This window comes from Ooceraea biroi, chromosome 9 (assembly GCF_003672135.1).
Source record: "Ooceraea biroi isolate clonal line C1 chromosome 9, Obir_v5.4, whole genome shotgun sequence".
NCBI lineage: Eukaryota > Metazoa > Arthropoda > Insecta > Hymenoptera > Formicidae > Ooceraea > Ooceraea biroi.
In genome coordinates, this window is record NC_039514.1 from 8924294 (window position 1) to 8944315 (window position 20022).

General features: G+C 49.4%; 1 protein-coding gene across 2 annotated transcripts in view; it reads left to right on the forward strand.

Annotated features, from left to right (window-relative positions):
* Window positions 1-20022, forward strand: part of LOC105279013 (beta-1 adrenergic receptor) — a 164485-nt gene that overhangs the window by 48468 nt on the left and 95995 nt on the right. The window lies entirely within an intron of this gene.

Consider the following 20022-nt stretch of genomic DNA (forward strand, 5'->3'; position numbering starts at 1 on the left):
TTTATGATAGATTAAAGAGTAATAGCATTAAGTCCAGAAATCTTTTCTGTGGGTGTGTGGAGCTTCGGATAATCGCTTCTCACTGGAAAAAGCGAAGTGGAACCAGTACTCGTGTCACTTTCAGTTTTGAAATAACGACTGAAATCGGTCTCAGCAACATCTGGACTCGTCGTCGCACGGAAAATCTAGTTAAGGCCTAATGAAAAATTCGGCGTTTTATAAACGTACGAGCGGAACCGTTTCATCCGGTCAAAAAGTCCGCGCGCGGGTTCACGTGGCCGTTTAAATACTCTTCTGGCACTCGCGGCGGGCGAGCGGGCCGCGAGCACATCTGTGCCATTTGTGTCGAGCATTTGTACGTGTCACACGGCGGCTGTGCACATCATGGAATTAGGGCTATGTTACGCGTGACTGACGTGACTGCCAAACGTAGCGACAACGGGATTATAACCATTAGCGTCACGTATTTCGCCGACGCTGATAATTGCGCTACGCGGCGCGCAAAATTATCGCCACGCGGCTTTGACGCTCCGCCCCGAATCACTCAATAGACGCGCGCGAATCGCGTGTGCGGCTGACGAGATTTTCTCCAGTTTTCGCGGAGAAGAGGAAAACTGAGGCGGAATCTCTTTATCGCTCGGCTCTCGAAAATTTTTTTCATTATCCGGCGCTCAATTTTGAGCGCGACTCTGTTTGTACTTATGTGCGCTGCAGCGCGTTTATTTTCTCTTTCAACCGTTTTCTCCGCGATTTTGTCGGTTTTATCTATAATCGGGAAATTCCCATCAGAAAATTGTTCGCGAGAGCAATAAATCCAGAGAACTACTTTTCCGAAGAATGTTATCGTCGACGACCATAATAGCTTTTTCGAGTCTTCGATTACTGACTAAACAGCCCGCGAGAGATTCTGTGTGAGACAATATTTACAAAAGCATATCTTCCCGCTATCTGTCACATAATTCTCGCGGAGAACAGTCTGTGCTCCACCTTTTTTTTCATAAAAATTTTTACTCACGAATTTCCATATTTTTTCTCCGCTTGGCTTTTAATAAGCAATTGGGGGAGGGGGGGTGACTTCGGTATCGGCGCGCTGCAGAATAAGCTCGCAGGCACACGGGGCACAATTCCTCCGGCCGGAAATATTTCGAGATAAAAAGAAAAAAAAGACAAAGAAAAAGGAAAATAGAGAAAGACACCGGAAGATTTAACCGGCGGAATAATTCGCGCGAGACGACCGCGCCGCGATCTCGTTAGCGCGTTAAGTTCTTTCGCAAACACACGTGCAGGCACGGGGAAATATTTATGATGGTGGTCTGTAGATTATCGGGTTATCCCGTAGATCTGAACAGGCCGTGGTCGGCGCCGCGGGCAAACAGTTTACCGTGCGTCTCGCTATTTTTGCCCCCGAAAACCGCGCGGCGCGAAACATTAAACGGAATCGCCAATGGTCTCGCCGCGGCGCGGGGCTGCGTTTAGCGTTTACCGACACCGCGCGCTTGCAATCCCGCGCGTTTGTTTACGGTCGAGATTTTGTTTACAATCGTACTAACGAGATCCAGAATGAAGGGGTGATTCCCCGGCGGGGTGTGACGCCGGTGAATCGCGCGCGCAAAACGCGCGCGCGAGACGCTCCGAGCGGGTATCTGCACCGAAAATCCCCGCGGGGGCTTTATTGGAGTGCTCGGCGATATTTAAACGACGAACACCACCAACATACCCCTCGCGCGCGCGCGCGCGTGCTATCCGATGTGCCACCCTCCGGAATATTTGTGGGTTACTCCTCGTGTTATTTGCACGCGCGCGAGCGAGCGAGCGGGTGCGTTCCGCACGAGGATAGGAGAGGATCCGGGATAGACGGGAGACGAGGGTCCCCCGGGATGAAGTGCGACAAGGCGCGTTCCCGTTTCTCCCTGCTAGGGAAAGCCGCGAATCCAGGGGATCGTAAATATTGCCCATCGACTCGCTGACGCGATCGGTTACAGTGCATCCCGCACACAGGCACACACGCACGGTTCACTATTTATTTTATTTATCGGGCAGCCGCACTCGCGCGTGGATTGCTTTGCCCGCGCCCGCGCGCAGCCGGATGATAGTATGAATTACAGTGACAAAGAAGGCGCCTGGTGCGTTGCGGGCGGAATCCAATCGCTACGGATTGCGAAACGCGTGTGCAAAAAAGCACCTCCAGCGTGATGTATTACGTGGTGGCCTCGGCCAATATGTACGCGCAAATATTTCTTATGCCGATGCCTCTCCCACCGCACGCGACGTGTCCGCTCGGCGGATATCCAGTCGCCATGCATTTCTCTCCGCGCAGATGAGATCCGTGACTGTAATAACAACCCTTTTACTGCGTAGGGTCCAATTAATTAATCTCTAATTAGTGCCTTTAATTACGAACATCGATCGCGATCGTAGCTCGGCTAACAGCGATGCGCGTTTCCGCGTCGCGTCGTCGCGATATCGCGTCGCGTACAAATTTCGACATTGCAATTTCGTAGCCGCGCGGCCGTTTCGAACGAGTTCGAGTCGGGCCAATTATCGGGCGAGATAAATTGCGCGCGCAAAAAAGTCGCCAATTTAACGCGCTCGCGTTCTCACGGTGAGGCTGCGCAAGGTTTGCGACGCGCTTCTCCTTCTGCATTATGCGCATTCGTGCAAAAAGCGGAATACTTGGTGCACGCGGGTATACCTACGTACGTACGTACGTGTGTACGCGCTTCCTCGTGGAGCTGCGCTCGGGTCTCATTAACGTGCGACGTGCACACGCACGACTGCGGACCAGATATGGATGCGAGCAGTAAGAACGAGAGCAAACGCTGATAGGTCTAATAAATACGCGGAGAACGAGCCGCGTTACTGCAGCTTCGAAAAATTACGTACGGGACGTTCAGCACAGCCATACCGATTCGCGTCCGCGCACGGTCGTACAGATCTCCCTTTGCGTATAATCATCTCCTTATCAGGCGCGAGCGTAACTCTGTCGGATAACATAATACCTGAGATAATTGCGAGGAAAAGCTTCCGTGTCGGACCTTTCCTGCCGGGGTTTCGTTAGGGAGCCGCGGAGAGATCGAGTTCCCGACTTTCTCGGGCGCTCTCCGACGTCAGAAGCAGCGCGAGCCGAAATCGGACGGGTCAGAATCGACCGGCAGGTGTTTCATCGTCATCATTTTCTTTCATCCAGCGCTGGATTAGTTCTCATCGAGATTTGCGGATGACTGACAACTGGGCGGCTGAATCTATTTATTTCGTCGGGAGATCCGCTTAGATCGACGAGCATCTCGCGCGACACTCTTCTTATCGGGGCCACGGGCATATATTAGGAGTGTGATTTAGTTTTAAGGGTTTTGCAACAGATGGCTGTAGTGTCAGTTTGCTCCAATAGCTGTTTCCGATAACTGTTGTTTCTTACAGTCTTGACATTATCCATCACATTTAGTAGCATTATAGCAATAGATGCAATAACAGTCGTGTTTATATCATCGTAAAAATGCAACTTCCGAAACAGCGTTTTCGACATGCGTTGCTTTTGTTTTTTAATCAAAAGAAAACTGCGGCTGCGGGTTATAGAATTCTTGTGGAAACTTATGGTGATTCTGCCCCATCAATTAAGACGTGTGAATACTGGTTTAGACGCTTTAAAAGTGGTGATACTGATGTGAAGGACAAAGAGCGCTCGGGACAACCAAGAAAGCTTGAAAATGCAGATTTGCAAGCATTATTGCACGAAAATCCAACAGAATCCACTTCAGAACTTGCCAGAGCATTAAATGTTGATCGTACAACAGTTACCAAACATTTACATGAAATGGGAAAAATTCAGAAGGAAGGGAAATGGGTTCGACATGAATTATCGGAAAGTGCCATTGCGAACCGGTTGAACATTTGCATTTCGTTGATCGCCAGGCAAAAAAGAAGAGTCTTTTGTCTCGGATTGTTACTGGGGATGAAAAGTGGATCTATTTTGATAATCCGAAACGCGGAAAATCATGGGTGGATCCAGGCGAACCATCAACATCCACTCCGAGACGCAATATTGACGGTTCAAAAGTAATGCTCTGTATTTGGTGGGATAGTGTACTATGAGCTGTTAAATCCGCATGAGACTGTCACGGCTGATCGTTATCGACACCAATCGTACAAGTTGAAGCAAGCATTGGACCAAAAACGACCACCAATTGCGAGTAAACGACGGAAAGTGATTCTTCTTCGTGACAACGCTCGACCTGACGTTGCGTTATCAGTGAAACAAACACTGTTAGAGCTTGAATGGGAAGTCTTACCGCACCCCGCGTATTCTCCGGACATTGCTCCATGCGATTATTATTTGTTGCAACACGCTTTAGAGGATACACACTTTGATAATTTGGAAGAAGTGCGAAAATTCGTCGACGAATGGATCAACTGAAAAGAAGAGTGATTTTATCGTGGTGGAATCCATCTCTTGCCAGAAAGATGGGAAAAAGTTATAGAAAACGAAGAAAAATATTTTGATTAGGGTATTCATTCATTATCATATTTAAATACATGCGTTTTTGAGCAAAAAAAACCCCAAAACTAAATCACACCCCTAATAAATCCTGCCGATCTCGTTAGATCTCGTGATCTGGGTCAGCCGCGCGATCGATGCCGCGATCTCGCGTATCTCCATCGGGACGGATCCAGCGCTCTGATTAATCCCTTCGCGCCCGATCTCGGAGTCCTGCGATCTGCGATCTCGTTGCCGATCTCTTCTCGTCGTGGTGCGCGCGTACTTCCCTCGCCGTGCTCTGTCCCCTTGAGAGCCGAATTAAAATTCAAGGAGGCGCGCGCCTCCTTGATTCGCCCTTAGATCGCCTCTCTCTCATCCCCTGGGACTCCGTTTAAATCCGAGTTCACGTCCCGCTTAAATTCATGAATGCGAGCGCGGACTCCGGCTCCGCGATTATGGCCGGCTGGTTGCGCGATCGCGTTGCCGGATCACCGCGTACACGTAACGCGAACAAAGCGTCTCGAGAAGCGTTGAGAAGCGTCAAGCGCGACGAAGGTTCAACAGGTAAGAATACCCGGATGCATACCTGAGCCCCGCACGTTCCGGTTCCCAAGCGACCCACAGAGAGACAATGCCTTATCTGCGACGGGGGTGCTTTACGATCGGTGCAGGTGGAGTGTGCCTACCTGCGAGCGAGAGCGGGACGACAACGGCGATAAAGAAAAAGAAAGAAGGAGAAAGGAAGAAAAGGAATGTGAGCAGGAGGGAATGGGGCACGAACTTTGGACTGGACCAGGCTTTCTCCTCAACGTCAACGATATCCGATATCCACGTGAATCGTTACGTAATTTATTTCTCGCGGGTATTTCGAGACGCGCCTGACCATCGAAAGGATTGAATAAGATTATCCACGACGCGTAGCGCGACACGTGTACCACCAATTTGTTTTGATGCGTTTGATCGGATGATAGATGTCAGTCTGAATCTCGAAGATTGCATCTCGAGAAATTGAATCTGGCACTGCGATTAAGAGCGAATAATCACTCGGGAATAAGAAACATGAGCAACGTCGAATTAAGATTTCGGTACAGGCCTCACGCAGATGAAATATCGGCGCTGGCAGTCTTCAAGAGTATGAAGTCAGAAGTTTAACCGACCGTATAATTATGTTCTTGCCTTCTTGTTGTGCGGCGGTCCCTGTATTTTCAGGGACAGAACTCGTTTCTGGCTGTCCATTTACGTAACTCGACACTTTGTCTCCATTTCATTACGCAAACATAAAAGAGACGTTCAGTAAATATGTTTTAACACTTGTGCATCGCGGGGACGTGCCGGGAAAAATGAGTGAGACGGGTCCGCGTGATTAATAATGCCGGACATTAACAAATAACAATTTGTCATATTTATTCAGCGCCGCGCACTGAGCAAATACAAACGGCGCTTCTATTTGGAAAGTGTATTTCGTGACAAGAGGATTGCCAAAGCCCTGGCAGGTCCCTATCTTTCGTCCCGGGTCTACGGGCGTTACCAGCCTTTTTCCCCAGTGCGGCATTCCATGCCCTGAATTTCAGATGGGCGGCGAGTGGCGGGGCCAAGAAGGTTAACACGATTTGCAGTCCCGCTTGTATCTATGGAATTTTAGGACTTTGTGGATACCTGCGCGACGAATCGCGGCAGGAGAACCGCAATTCTTGTCTAACGACGTTGCCCACGAGAATTTCTATTTACTTTCGCTCGAGGTGTTTTACGTGCTTGGTGTGTAACAGGCTGTCCGGCTACCGTAATCTCTCAACGATTAAGTTCGTTCCGTGCACAGTCGCCTCACGATTCGATCGATTCGTTACGTAATATCGACTTGAGTAACACGTGTTTTCGGATGGCGTCTTGCGATCGCATATCTCGCATATCTCGAGATATGCCGCGAGCTAATTTGTTGCTGCAACGTTCCCGGCGATCTCGGATTTCGGATATCTCTGCATGCCCGCCGCCACATGAATCAAATCCCTCTCCTTTATCCCCTGCGGTTCTCGCATTCTGATTCTTCCGTTCTTGCGCGATTGCCCGTTCTGTACTTCGATTCTTGGCCAGCTCTCAAGACTTGGAAACCGCTTCGGCTGAATTTCACGCAACACATTTCTGGGACGTAGACAAACTGCCATTTTCTTCAAAGGGAACTGTTTTCACATTGTTATCTTATCTGGGACGATAACCCGCGAGGCGTCCGGCCGTTTGAATTAAGAACGTTTATTATCCACATTGTAGGCGACGTGGAGCGGCGCGTTGAATAGTAAAAATGTATTTTTAAGGAAACGTATCAGGCGCCTCACGCGATAACGTTGCTTCGTGGTCAACAAACATCTATGCTGAGGAGATCCATCGCAGCGCTTTAACGTTCTGCGACAGACGGTGTGCGATTCGATATCACACATCGTCTACCACGGGGCGAAGTTAAGCGTAACATGTTAAAAAGCCAGTATATCGACTGCGTATCGATTCCCAGCCGGCAGACCGGCTGCCTCCACTTTGCCGGCCATCACGTTAATTTTTTCCGATACATCGAATAATCGTGCAGGCGAAAACCTACACGATACACTTACAGGACGCATGTCCGCATTAATAATGTGTCGTCGTGAGTCAGAATGATCTGTCCCGCAGATAGATCGTCTCTGCAGATATCCTCGTTAGTTGCCCCTCTCGAGACAGCTCAAGGAAACCCACATTCACCGCAACCACCCTTTGTTACCGAAATGATACCGCATCACTCTCGAATAATGTCGAGACACGCGTCCGAGACTGAGTGAGTGGGTGTTAATGATGCACTTCGATGCGCGGGCTTCGGAAGAGACGTGCGATTATGATACGCGTCACAATTAATTGAAGACGTCGACGAGTAAGATCGGAGTTGAGGCATCTAAATGCACGTAACGTAACATAAAATGTTGGGTTGTAACATATAATCGTTCCGTATTTTTAATGTTTTTAATAATGAATACATGTTGCAACTCATATTATTAGAAAACACTAAAATAACGGAACGATTATATGTTACAACCCAATACATGAGGCGAAACGATTCAATTAATCGAGTCAATTAATTTTCATTTTTGCAATCGACAATTAAAATGAATGAAAAATTGATCATCATTTCATTTTATATAAAAATTTTCCTGCTTATATTATGTCGCAAATTAATAATAAAGTTGGCTGCTATGCTATTAATTCAAAAAGTGGCGGCTATTCTGTCGCGTAATTGCGAAATTGACATGAACGATAAATAAATCTGGCGCCCGGCGGCCAGGCTCGCGTTTAATCACGGGCCCGCGATATTACAGTATATTCGTCGCGTGAAATCGGTCACGCCGGGATCTTTTGTCAAGGTTACGCAGTAATTTTAGTTTGGCGCGTGCACCGGACGTTTACGGGAAAATCGTTCGGGAAACAATAACCCGTTGTAGTTGCAGGTCTGCGCTGAAAATATATTTACCGTGTAACGAGCAGGTTGACTCAAGGACTGAGACTGAGCCGCGCCAATCATTTTGTTTAGGTCTCAGCGATGAAATTTGACGATTGTCGAGAGGCCGTGCGGAAGATTGGACGAAATCGTTTCCCCGAGTTTCCTCGGCACGACAAATTGCAGTCGGTGGAATCTTCTCGATAAGTTAGGTTGCCCATTACGATGGCCATTACTTCGTCGAGCGCAGCGCGCGTTCGGAACGATGTCAATTCGCAAACCCTATCTACCTACCTACCTACGCCCGATTATCCAATTGACAGAATGCCCCATTAATCCATTAAACTTCGTAAAAATAGATCGCGTCCGTGAAATCGCGTGACTTGACCCTTTCCGGCTCCGTGATTGCGATCGCAGTCACGTCTGTGTCATCTCGCAGTCTGGCGAGACCCTCGAAAATTAGTTTGCAAATATGCCTTCAATTTTCATGCGCAGTTGCCAGAAAGAATCAATGACGGCTAACTGTTTCATCGCGATGGAAGGAAGCACTTTGCTCGTATGATTCCAGTCCAGTAATCGTGTCTTTCATCGGACACATTTCGCTTTACTCGTTTTGCGCGGATCTCTCCGCGCTTCGCAATATTCATGTAACGTGGCTGAATGAAACGGTCGCGTTTACGGCATAATTATGCGATGGCAATGCACGGGCCATGCAGATTCTATTTATAATTCCCGATTGCTTCCGTGCTTCGTACATACACTCTCGTCGAACTAACTCTGGCCTGTTAGTCGCGCGCGCGTTTCTCCTTTACGTTCCCTCACGTATTTATGGATTGCCTGTCTCGCATGTAACAAGAGTTACGCGGAACTACGTCTGAACTTGATACGGCGGGAATAACACGTTAAAAGTTAACGATAATCGTCGGGAGTGCGGCGACGAGGTCGACGCTAGAGCGCGTTATATATCTCTGCATCGTTAAACTTCTTAACGAGCTTTGATTTTACTGATAGACTTTAAATAATTATTATGTTCGGTCTTGGGGCATAGACAGAAACAGAGAGAGAAAGAGTTTGAAAGGGAGAGAAGAGGAGATGCAGAAAGACCGTAACAATCTTCATGAGAGAATTTAAACTAAAGTAGCGCAGCTGCGTTCTGATCCAGTCGAGAAGAGGACCGGATTGATAATGATGATAACGGACGACAAGAAGCGGACTGGCATGGCAAGCGGATAACCAGTCCGAGGATAGTTTGACATGGATGATTTAACTGATTTATCTACCAAATGACCGCGTAATTATCCATCCCGGATCGGGACCAGGTGTTTTAGTGCTCGCGACACGATAACTCGCCTTCGTCGGCTGATTAAAACGCCGTGGGTGCACAGAGGGTGGGTTTCGCAGAGAAAGAGGACAAAGACAGAAGACGAGCAGATGATAGGACTGTGCGAGTCGCGGGCGATTGGTCCGAAGAATTTTTCTGGATGTCGCGCCATCCGCGCTCACGGCTATCGGTAGAACGCGAGATTACATTCATTGGCGTTTAGCGTTCTCGCCGCGTCGCGTCGCGTATCCGACAATCTCGTTACTCAATTATTGCGGAATTAAAATGTCACGGCCGCCACGTCTCGTCAATGCGCTTCAGGATGATGCGCCGCATTTCCGATACAAGGACTCCTCATGGAGACCGTTTCCCTATCTCTCTCCCTTCCTGACTCGCGTTCACCCGACTCACGAATTCACGAGCGCTCGACCAATCGAGCCGATCGAGCGACGGACATCAAAGAGTATCCCGGAAGCGCAATTTCACCACTTACGTGCCCGTACAACCCCGGCCAAAGGGGTTGACGGATGCGACGAGGAGAGGCCGGATGATCGGACAGGCGCGACTCGGATGCCAAATCGGGCGTGCGTCACGTCGCGTGTCATCGTCGCGCCGCGCGCTCCGGGGATCCTCCGATCCGCGTCGATTCGCGTCACGTAATTCGGGAAAGATTCAAGGATCCCCGCGTCGGAGTAAAGCCGACCCCGTATCTCGTATCCGGGGGGGTAAAACGCTCGTTGGCTCGCTCCTCCGTATACCGGGCACGGCTTCAATTAAGCATCCCCGATATTCCTCGTACGTGCGTGCTCGTTTCGCAACGCGTTTCCGTGATCGCACATAATTACGGATACTTACGAAGCGCCCCGATAGTATCGCGACACCACGTTCCCTCGCCTGCAGCACTCGCGGCATCGTTAGCGCCAATCACGTTATCGTCAGATCAACAAGATTGCAATATTGAATTTAAACCGTATATCTAATTAACACTCTTTTAATTGCGAGAGTTTATAATTTATAATGCCACGCGGTCAGACCGAAAGCAACGTCGATACGCGAGACCGTCCGCGCTCTAAATGTAAAACTTGAACGTTCGTGATTCATAATTAGCTAATCTAATTGAGGAAGCCGCTGATAAATATCGAACGATTGGCAAGACCAAGCGGGAGCGATTTTATACGTAATTAAGAAGTTGCTGAGTCGTGCTGATACGTACCTGTGCGCCGTTCTCATTCATATGGAATCGACAGGGGGCATCTCGTGTTTCTCTGTCGGCTTTAAGCGCACGCGTACGCATAATTAACGCATAACGATTCCGCGACGTTTTCCGGATGTTTCTTCCCCCTCCGGATTTGCCTCTTCGCGTTTTCACCTCGCGCACGCGCGCGCACGGAACAACTCGGAGTTTAACGTTGATACGGTTATCGTTACGACCGGCCGTTACTTGATACGGCTTGCACCCGCGACTCTTCCTCCTAACTTTGCGAATGCAGCACGCCTAATGACGCGTATCTTGGCCCGCGGCGCTATTCCGAGACGTTGCCCCATTTTTACGATTATTGGAATAGTCGCGCCCTCTCCGCCGTAAAAGTATAAAATAGAGGTAGGAAACTGCCGGACCGCGAGCTGTCTGCGCGGCTGATTTTAAGACGCGATCATTTCGAGAGGGTGAATTCCCCTCCTCAAGCGAATCATCGCTCCTGCTTTTATCCGTAGAATCCGCAGTCCGTTAATTGTGACAAAAGTTCCAACCATACCGCACTTGTCCGCCTTGCCTCCGTGATCTCAGTCGTAAATGTTAACGTACTTTTTAAACAATCACAGAAACCTTCATTATATTAGGAGTGTGATTTAGTTTTGAGGGTTTTGCAACAGATGGCTGTAGTGTCAGTTTGCTCCAATAGCTGTTTCCGATAACTGTTGTTTCTTACAGTCTTGACATTATCCATCACATTTAGTAGCATTATAGCAATAGATGCAATAACAGTCGTGTTTATATCATCGTAAAAATGCAACTTCCGAAACAGCGTTTTCGACATGCGTTGCTTTTGTTTTTTAATCAAAAGAAAACTGCGGCTGACGGTTATAGAATTCTTGTGGAAACTTATGGTGATTCTGCCCCATCAATTAAGACGTGTGAATACTGGTTTAGACGCTTTAAAAGTGATGAAGGACAAAGAACGCTCGGGACAACCAAGAAAGCTTGAAAATGCAGATTTGCAAGCATTATTGGACGAAAATCCAACAGAATCCACTTCAGAACTTGCCAGAGCATTAAATGTTGATCGTACAACAGTTACGAAACATTTACATGAAATGGGAAAAATTCAGAAAGAAGGGAAATGGGTTCGACATGAATTATCGGAAAGTGCCATTGCGAACCGGTTGAACATTTGCATTTCGTTGATCGCCAGGCAAAAAAAGAAGAGTCTTTTGTCTCGGATCGTTACTGGGGATGAAAAGTGGATCTATTTTGATAATCCGAAACGCGGAAAATCATGGGTGGATCCAGGCGAACCATCAACATCCACTCCGAGACGCAATATTGACGGTTCAAAAGTAATGCTCCGTATTTGGTGGGATAGTGTACTATGAGCTGTTAAATCCGCATGAGACTGTCACGGCTGATCGTTATCGACACCAATCGTACAAGTTGAAGCAAGCATTGGACCAAAAACGACCACCAATTGCGAGTAAACGACGGAAAGTGATTCCTCTTCGTGACAACGCTCGACCTGACGTTGCGTTATCAGTGAAACAAACACTGTTAGAGCTTGAATGGCAAGTCTTCTCCGGACATCGCTCCATGCGATTATTATTTGTTCCGGTCGATGCGACACGCTTTAGAGGATACACACTTTCATAATTTGGAAGAAGTGCGAAAATTCGTCGACGAATGGATCAACTGAAAAGAAGAGTGATTTTATCGTGGTGGAATCCATCTCTTGCCAGAAAGATGGGAAAAAGTGATAGAAAAGGAAGGAAAATATTTTGATTAAGGTATTCATTCATTATCATATTTAAATACATGCGTTTTTGAGCAAAAAAAACCCTCAAAACTAAATCACACCCCTAATATATTATCCTGTTAATTATCTCGGTTGAGCCTCCTCTCAACTGGAATGGATCTCCTCTTTATTCGGTGGCCCGATAATTGAAGTGGTCCTCCACACAAACGCGATTTTATTCAAGGTACACGCGGCCTATATAGCGCGTCGCGGAGGGACGTGGGAAAGGAACCCGAGTACAGCGTCCTGAGGTGCGTGAATAGATGAGGATCTGCGCGATTCATGGCTTCCGGTTGTGCGCTCCGGGATACACAAATCACGATGCAGATACGAGTTTCTGGTAGCCGGCACGACAGACGGACAGACGGACAGACGGTTGGTTCTCGTTGTCGTGGCTGCCTGCATCGAGGAGGGGACCGACTGGAGGGCGTAAAGAAAGTCGCTAACCAGCTCCTCGCAGACGGCGCGACATCCCCGGGACGAAGGATGCAACGTGCCCGGACTTTTAATACGCGCGGCGAAAATTGTGCACGAGTCCTCGCCACTCCTCCCCGCCCCCCGATGAGAGAACGTGAGACTATCTCTCGCGCACGTGAGCCGAGGCAGCGATGATTATTTTCTGATTCGGTGGGATTCTGTGCGCGAACGTGCGCGCGATCTGATGTACGCGTGCACCGACAGCGGCTGATGCTGCGGCAGCACAATAGCGGCTGCATCCCGCGCTTAAAAGCTTTCACGACGACGGAGACGAGAACGAAGACGGCGAGGACGAAGAGAACGTGGATGACGGGTACGAGGCGCGGCATAAGTTACAACGTGCGAGTTATCGATCCGCGCGCGGTACGTGCTTACGTAACGCGTATATAAGCTCGTCCCCGCGGAGTGCGACTTTATGACGATTTTCACATGAAGGGGCACGCGGTAGAAGCGGCAGGGAAACGACGTTCCTTGCGATGCTGGAATTGACAGGCGCTCCACGAGTCAGCTCCTGTCGTCGGCGAAGTACACGCCGATTTTAACGCCGATCAGATTTATCCCGGCTTGATGGGGAGCTGAGAGTACGGCTTGCATTTACGTAACGTCTGCGCGCCCCCGATCCACCCTCGACCGGTTGAGGGAAGCACCAGGGATGTTCCTTTAAATGGCAGTTCTCGTGGCGGGCTCATTGGTTCCCCCCTCACGTTTTCCGCTCGCGTTCTCCGCTCGCGATCGCGCGGTTGAATTTCGTGGCCGACTTCTGCGCCCCGCGCAGGCCGAGGGGATCTTTCACCCCCGCCGTCTGTCCGGAATGGTCCGGCGAGACAACGTAATTTCGCGTTATCTGCGTAATTCAAGCACCAGATTCAATTTGCGCGAGAGACGCGGCGGAATCGCGGCGGAAGAATGGCCTGTCTCGTCGAAGGGAATTGCACGGAAATGGACGACACTTTTCGTTTAAGCAGCGATTAATCCCGGGAATATGTCCCTTCTCTCTTTCCAGATGGAGTAAACAGTGAGTCTCCCGTTAGCTGCGATAGAACTCTTGAAAAAACTCCGTTGAATTTCGTTTCGACGTTAAATCTGCGTAATTGAAATTTCTGCAATATTCTCTTTCCGAGAAAATTACAGTCAATCTCGAAACCGTGCGTTCGCTCGACGCGTGTCATCAAAGTCCAGCGCATTATGCAACGATAATTCGAATCACGTGGCTATTTCACGCGGAAATTTATTAAAAGCGACCGACCTTGGGAGCTCGCGGAAATAACGTTACTCTCGTAGCGCGCCTCTTCGCTCCTACACTTTCCGGAATGATATTTTACTTTACCGTCACCCCCCCGGTGAAGCACGTATATCGTTTTATACCCCTGCGTGGGAGTTTCATAATAAACCACCTGACGCGCGAACGTAGTATTTTTCGAAAAGCCGTCTCATCCATTTTCCGCGAGTTCCGCTGCGGTTTACGTCGTCACTCCCGCAAAGTTTTGCAATCAAGCGGGGAGGAGCGTGAGGCGAAACGCTTCGTGTGTTCGCGACGCGTTGCACGCTCCTGCGCTTTCGCAGGATCGGCTTTCTTATCGCGAACTGTCGCATCATCTTTTACACGTTTCGCCAAGTCGTTCGGTAGGATCTGGGAGTCCCGATTTTCTTACTTTAGACAGTGATACAACTTGCGAGAATACGGAGGCCGACTCCGCGATCGGGGGCGAGCGCCGATGCCGTTCCCGATCGGAATCGATGAAACTCCCGTGAACTCGTACGGACGAATCTCCAAGTTTGCGCTCTCTCAAATGCTCGGCTACGCCGCGGGACGCGTAAAACGCTCTCCTGAACCGAACGTAGTCAGCCTGGCTTCTGCCGCGCCGCACTTTCAGTGGGAAAAAGTTGCAGCCGATGAAAGTTGGTGAAACTATCGTCGGAAAAAGAGCAACCGGCTCGCGATAGTAATACGTCGTAAATTTCATGGATGAATAACGTAATAGTTTTTATGGATTTTTTATACATTTATCTATTTATCATAGCGAGATAGAGAAATTCACTGTTTGTGACACGCGCATTATAACGCAGGAAACGATAGGAAAAGTAAACGTTATTGCAAATATGCATCTGGCTGCATTGTTACGTATCGGAGAACGATTTCCTTCGTGCAGATTTTGCTGAAACTGTGCAACATCAGGTCCGAGCAGCTTATATAAGTCCCGTAATTGAACATTGTTCCCCATTGTGGAGGGGAACAATCCATTGTATGAAATCCCGATGAACGGCGTTCTTTCGCCGGGCAATTTCGCTTCCCCTTCCCCCGCCGATTCAAATTTTACCGCGGGCTGAACGACTCTATTAGCTCCCTTCAAAGCTCCTATTTGCGACATCGACGTTCCTCTATGAACCGAACAGTGTTCGCGTTCGCGAAACAACGCGCCACGGGGACGCGCGCTTTGTTCCCTCAAAAATCACAGAAGTTTTTTTGTGCCTCGTGCGCGCGTGCACGTTGCAGAGGCGCGAATTCGCGCAAAACCGCGCGCGCGCGCGCGTGCGTGTTGTGTGTGTGTGCGAACGGTTTTTTTTGCCTCCCTTTCTGCACTTCTCTCTTTTTTTTGTCGCTCGCTCGCTCGTTCGCGCGCGCGAGAGGCTGCATCGTAACGTGGAATTCGTCACGTTTCATCATTGCGGTTTACGGTAGTCCGAAGTCCGGGTGGCGAATGAAAATCCACCGATCGTTGGGCCTCTGAAAACTTCTGTTGCCGCGCCGATTGGACTGCCGCCGGCCGTGCGCTCTCTCTCTCTCTCTCTCATTTCTCTTCTCTCTGTCTCTCCTCGTTTGCCGAGAGACGGGAGAGAATTCTATCCCCCCAGTTTAGGGGATCACGCCCGACGGAGGAGAATCGCGTGCGAGGGACGCGACGATCGCCCCCTCGTCGTCCCATTAAAACCACCCGGGGAACGGGTACGCCCGGACGCGCCAACCGGCGTTATCCAGGTTTGCGCAGAAAAATCCGCGCGCTTAATCGCGCCGGCCGAGGAAACGACGCTTGATGGCATTAGCCCCTCGGGCGATTTCCATCGGCGAATCGCGTGACTCGCCATAAGCGAATTTCGCGTAGCCTTTCGCGAGATTGGGTTAGATGGGCACGAAGCCGCCCCGTGCAAGAAGGCTGCTTTACTCTCTCCCTCTCTTCTCTCTTTTCTCTCTGTCTCTCTTAGTTCCTCTCGACCGGTAGGGCGATCCTCGATTAAGGCGCCGGCCGTGCCGTCCAACACGTAAGCCGGGTAAACGCCTCGTCTCGTGCGGCCTTTGTAATTGGCACTTGTTGCCCAGAGAGCGAGAGAGAGAGAGAGAGATCGCGGTCGTACTCTGCCGGGAGTTCAATTTACAGCCCAGAGAAGGGCCGACAATTATCGATAATCGTCGCCGATTATCGCCAACGTCACGGGTCGTATCGTCGCTTCGTCGGGATTGCCCGATAACTTGCGTTTCCAGTGGACCGTCTGCTCGTTCGTTCGTTCGCTCCGCCGCGACGTTGTTCGTCGATTTCTTGGGGATGAGTTGCTGGGACAGCTTTGGTTAAGCTTTACCGCCCCGGGGGAGCGCTGCACGTACCACGTAGCATTAATGCGAATGAATGGCGCGACCGGTGTTATCAGATTTTAGTTAGCGACTCCCCGGTAACCTCCTAGATTATACTCCCTTGGACGCGCTGTCGATGGGGAGAAAGAAACTTTGCCTAACTATGATCGCGAGCACCCGTCGGTGCAATCGGGTTTTATTGATTCACCGACAACGACCGTACCATGTATCCGGCACGCACCGTGTGCATTCTCCGCGTCGATTTTTAGCTGCTGCGATAACAAGTATTTTTCAAGAAGTCTTGAATTATTGATCGATCGAGAATTAAGGAGATTTTGTTAGAGTAGTTGTTAACTGCACTCGCAGTCAACTGACGCGTAATCTCTTTTAAATGCTTGATTTTAATTGTATTTCTCTTCTTCCGACCACGCATCTAAATTAACACGCGCGATCGACATAAGTGGATAACGCAACTCCATTTCTCATCTAATTCCGAGCGGACTTTAACGGAATTTATTAACGTTTGGAACTCGTGTATCGGAGCGAGTGTATCTGATGTATATCTGCGAAACTGCGAGCTGGAGAGAAGGAGAAAGAGAGATAGAGATAGAGAGAGAGAGACAGATCCGATCGCATTTTCGTGGGGTCCAAGTCGACTGCAAATTCGTCAAAGTGTCTGGCGGACGGAAATTGCGCGGCGCCACGGACACCCTTTATACGGACGCATCCCCACAAGTGAGAGAAACTCGGATTCGGACGACGGAGCCGGCGACGAGCTTTTCTGACTAGACGTTATTCCGCGGGTGGCATATTGTCCACGAGTAAGGCTGGCGAGTTTCGGATGTGGACGGAGTTTGGGATGTGGGCTTTGACTTGGGGTAACTCGCACTATAATCTACAACCCGTTCTAACACAATGGCCGGTTGAGTCCCGGAGGGAATTGCGTCTACGGTCTCGTACCTGCGGCAATGGTCCCCCGGAGTGGTTTCGCGAGTAAATTATTCGCAGCGCGAGCGATCTGCCGGCTTCACCAGAATAAAATGACGTTTAAATCGTCGAGCGGGTTGGGCCGGCAAGGCGGGCAGCTCTCTCTCCCTCTCTCTCTTTTTTTTCTTTCGGGGAGTTTCTAGCCGCGCGTTTTCGGCGCGAGTTAGTTTGAAAAATTTCTCGCCAACTTAGATCCGCGCTTGATTTAAATGCTTAATTGATAGAATACTTGGCGGGCACCGCGCCGCGCCGGACGACTCGTAAAAGCATCATGAATATTTAATCCGTCGCGTATCTGGTAATCAAGAAAGTTCGGCTAGTTAGGCCGAGTACACAATCGCGGCGTACGTGACAACGTCGAAAAGTGGGACGCTCCTGCCTCCGTAAGTCTCTAATTTATCGAGACGTCCGCGTTTCTTTGAGACTGGTCTCACGGGCCGACTTAATTATTCGTCTCCGGTTATCCCTGCGCCCGGAACGCAGAGTCCTCGTCAGAGAGTCGTACGTGATGTTATTACTGCCCAGCTGATAAACCGTACGCGACTGGTTCCCCGTCCTGCGAGACTTTATTATCACGTTCGATTTAGATAATGCGATCGCCAGTCGAACAAATATTCCCGCGACCCGTCTAACGGGCGCGCGTATCCGCGTCTCCCGGCAGTCCCGTATCTCGTTTTGCGCGCGTGGCAATTTTTATTGCGATTACGCGAATCAAGCTAGATGCGAAAATATCGGCGCTCGCGCTCGCGTTTGTACGCCAACGAAATTACTGCCAAAGGGCACGCGCGAAACACGTTTTCGGGATCACCGACGCGATGTATCGGAAGTAGATAACGCCGACGCGATTTATTTTCATCACTATCGATGCGAGACACCCACGGGCACGCGGCGGCGTATAGTTAGTAGAGTGAAACCGCGTCCGGATAAAACCCCCGTTTCATCCCCGGCGGTCGGTTCCGGCGTTTAACGGTTAAAAATAAAGTAATTCACTGCCAATCTAGCAAATCTGGTGATTTAATGACGTCGATCCCGTATCAGCGGCAGTTTATACCGGCCCCAATTTTATCGTGTTACTCTGTTACTTTGATATACGCAAGTGGGATTTTACTGTCGGTGTAAACCCGATTTATGCGTGGCTCCGGCCCGGCGACGTGAATTTCGTTCGACCAATCGATAAACCGGTCTACGCAATTGCATGCAGCAGGTTCTGCCATTCTTTACCATCACCGTGCAAACGAAATTATGCTCCCCTGCTTGCCTCTCACTTTTTCGTTCCATCCCTATTGCGATAGGACAATTCGTTTCCGCACTTAATTCGTCGTATTGGAGAGAACAAAAAGAATGGAAGGTGGATCGACAGTTTAGCGGTTCCTGCAAAGGGATCACAGCTCAAACGGGAAGAATCAATTTTATCATCGTGCCAGAGCGGAATTTCCGAACGACGTTTCGTTGGGCGTTGAATGTTCGCTGAGGTGGAGCGGATCGATAATGTTGCAACTTTACATGAAAATCATGTCGAATGTGCCACTCGGAGAGCGAACGACATCACAATTCTCAAGTGCCTTGACGAGCTGTCGACGCATTCGGGGTACCTCGCGTGATGCCGTTCCTTTCCGGAAAATCATCGTGCCTTCTCACACGGGAACGGGCAGAGGCAGGAATTTAACGATCGTTACGTTCTCGGTTGCGTCATCTCGCGTCCGGCGCGCGCCGGATATGAAGCCGCGAAAAATAAAAAGATGGTCCGTACGCGAACAACCGGGGAAGCCGGCTCGGCTTATCGATTTACTCCACTTAGGGTGCAGTTACGAGACGATAATTGAATTTATATTGGCAATTTTACGCCGGCTGTGCTGGATCGCGAGGTCAATCCGCGGCGTGGCGACCGTGAACCATTTTTACGGAAGGTTGGCTAATCGCTAATAATTAATAAGGAGGGAGAGGAAGATCCGCGAAGATCGATACGGCCGCTTCTCTCCCCGGCGTGAAACGCGCTTCGTAAACATTATCGCGCCGCTACGTTCTATCACAATCGGCTCCTTCTGATTGCTTAATCGGATTACGGAAATCTAGATTCGACATCGGCAAGTATGACTCGACTTGGGTAAGCATTGTTCCGCGCGTATACGCGCCTTTGATTGAATTAACGTCAATCTGCGCGATTGCGAGCTCAATGAATGCGAGAACGCGAGAATGCGTTGGCGAAACGCAACGGGGTGTTAAAGTGCCAGATGCCGGATGAAAGTGGGAGAAATAAAACGGAGGAATAAAATGTAATTTGCAGGGCGGGATCGTGCAACGAGCCTTGAAAATTGCAGCAAAGATGGCAGGTAGATGTAATTAAAAGATGGAAGTGGATGGGTAGTTGCATGTGCGATTGAAAAAGCGTAATCGAACATTTATTTCTCGTGCGCAAATTGTGTGTTGATGTTATTAATGCTCTGCTCGCGCCCGCCATGGGGAGATTTTTATTTTTATTTTATATTCCTCTTTGTAACGTACATATCCTTATAATTAACCGTGCCTTCGAAACAGTTACGCAACTGCTCGCCCGTCGAAAATGGGAAAAAAATATCTCGCGGCCGTGAGAACGTGCTTTATCTCCGTTTCACGTGTCGATACGCGGAAAAATAGAAACGCACTTGTAGATGTGCATGTTTCATGAGATCTTGTCCCTCGTGTATCGAATATATTTATTTTTCAACAGCGAGCTCACGAGCTCGTAGCACGCGAATCAATCGC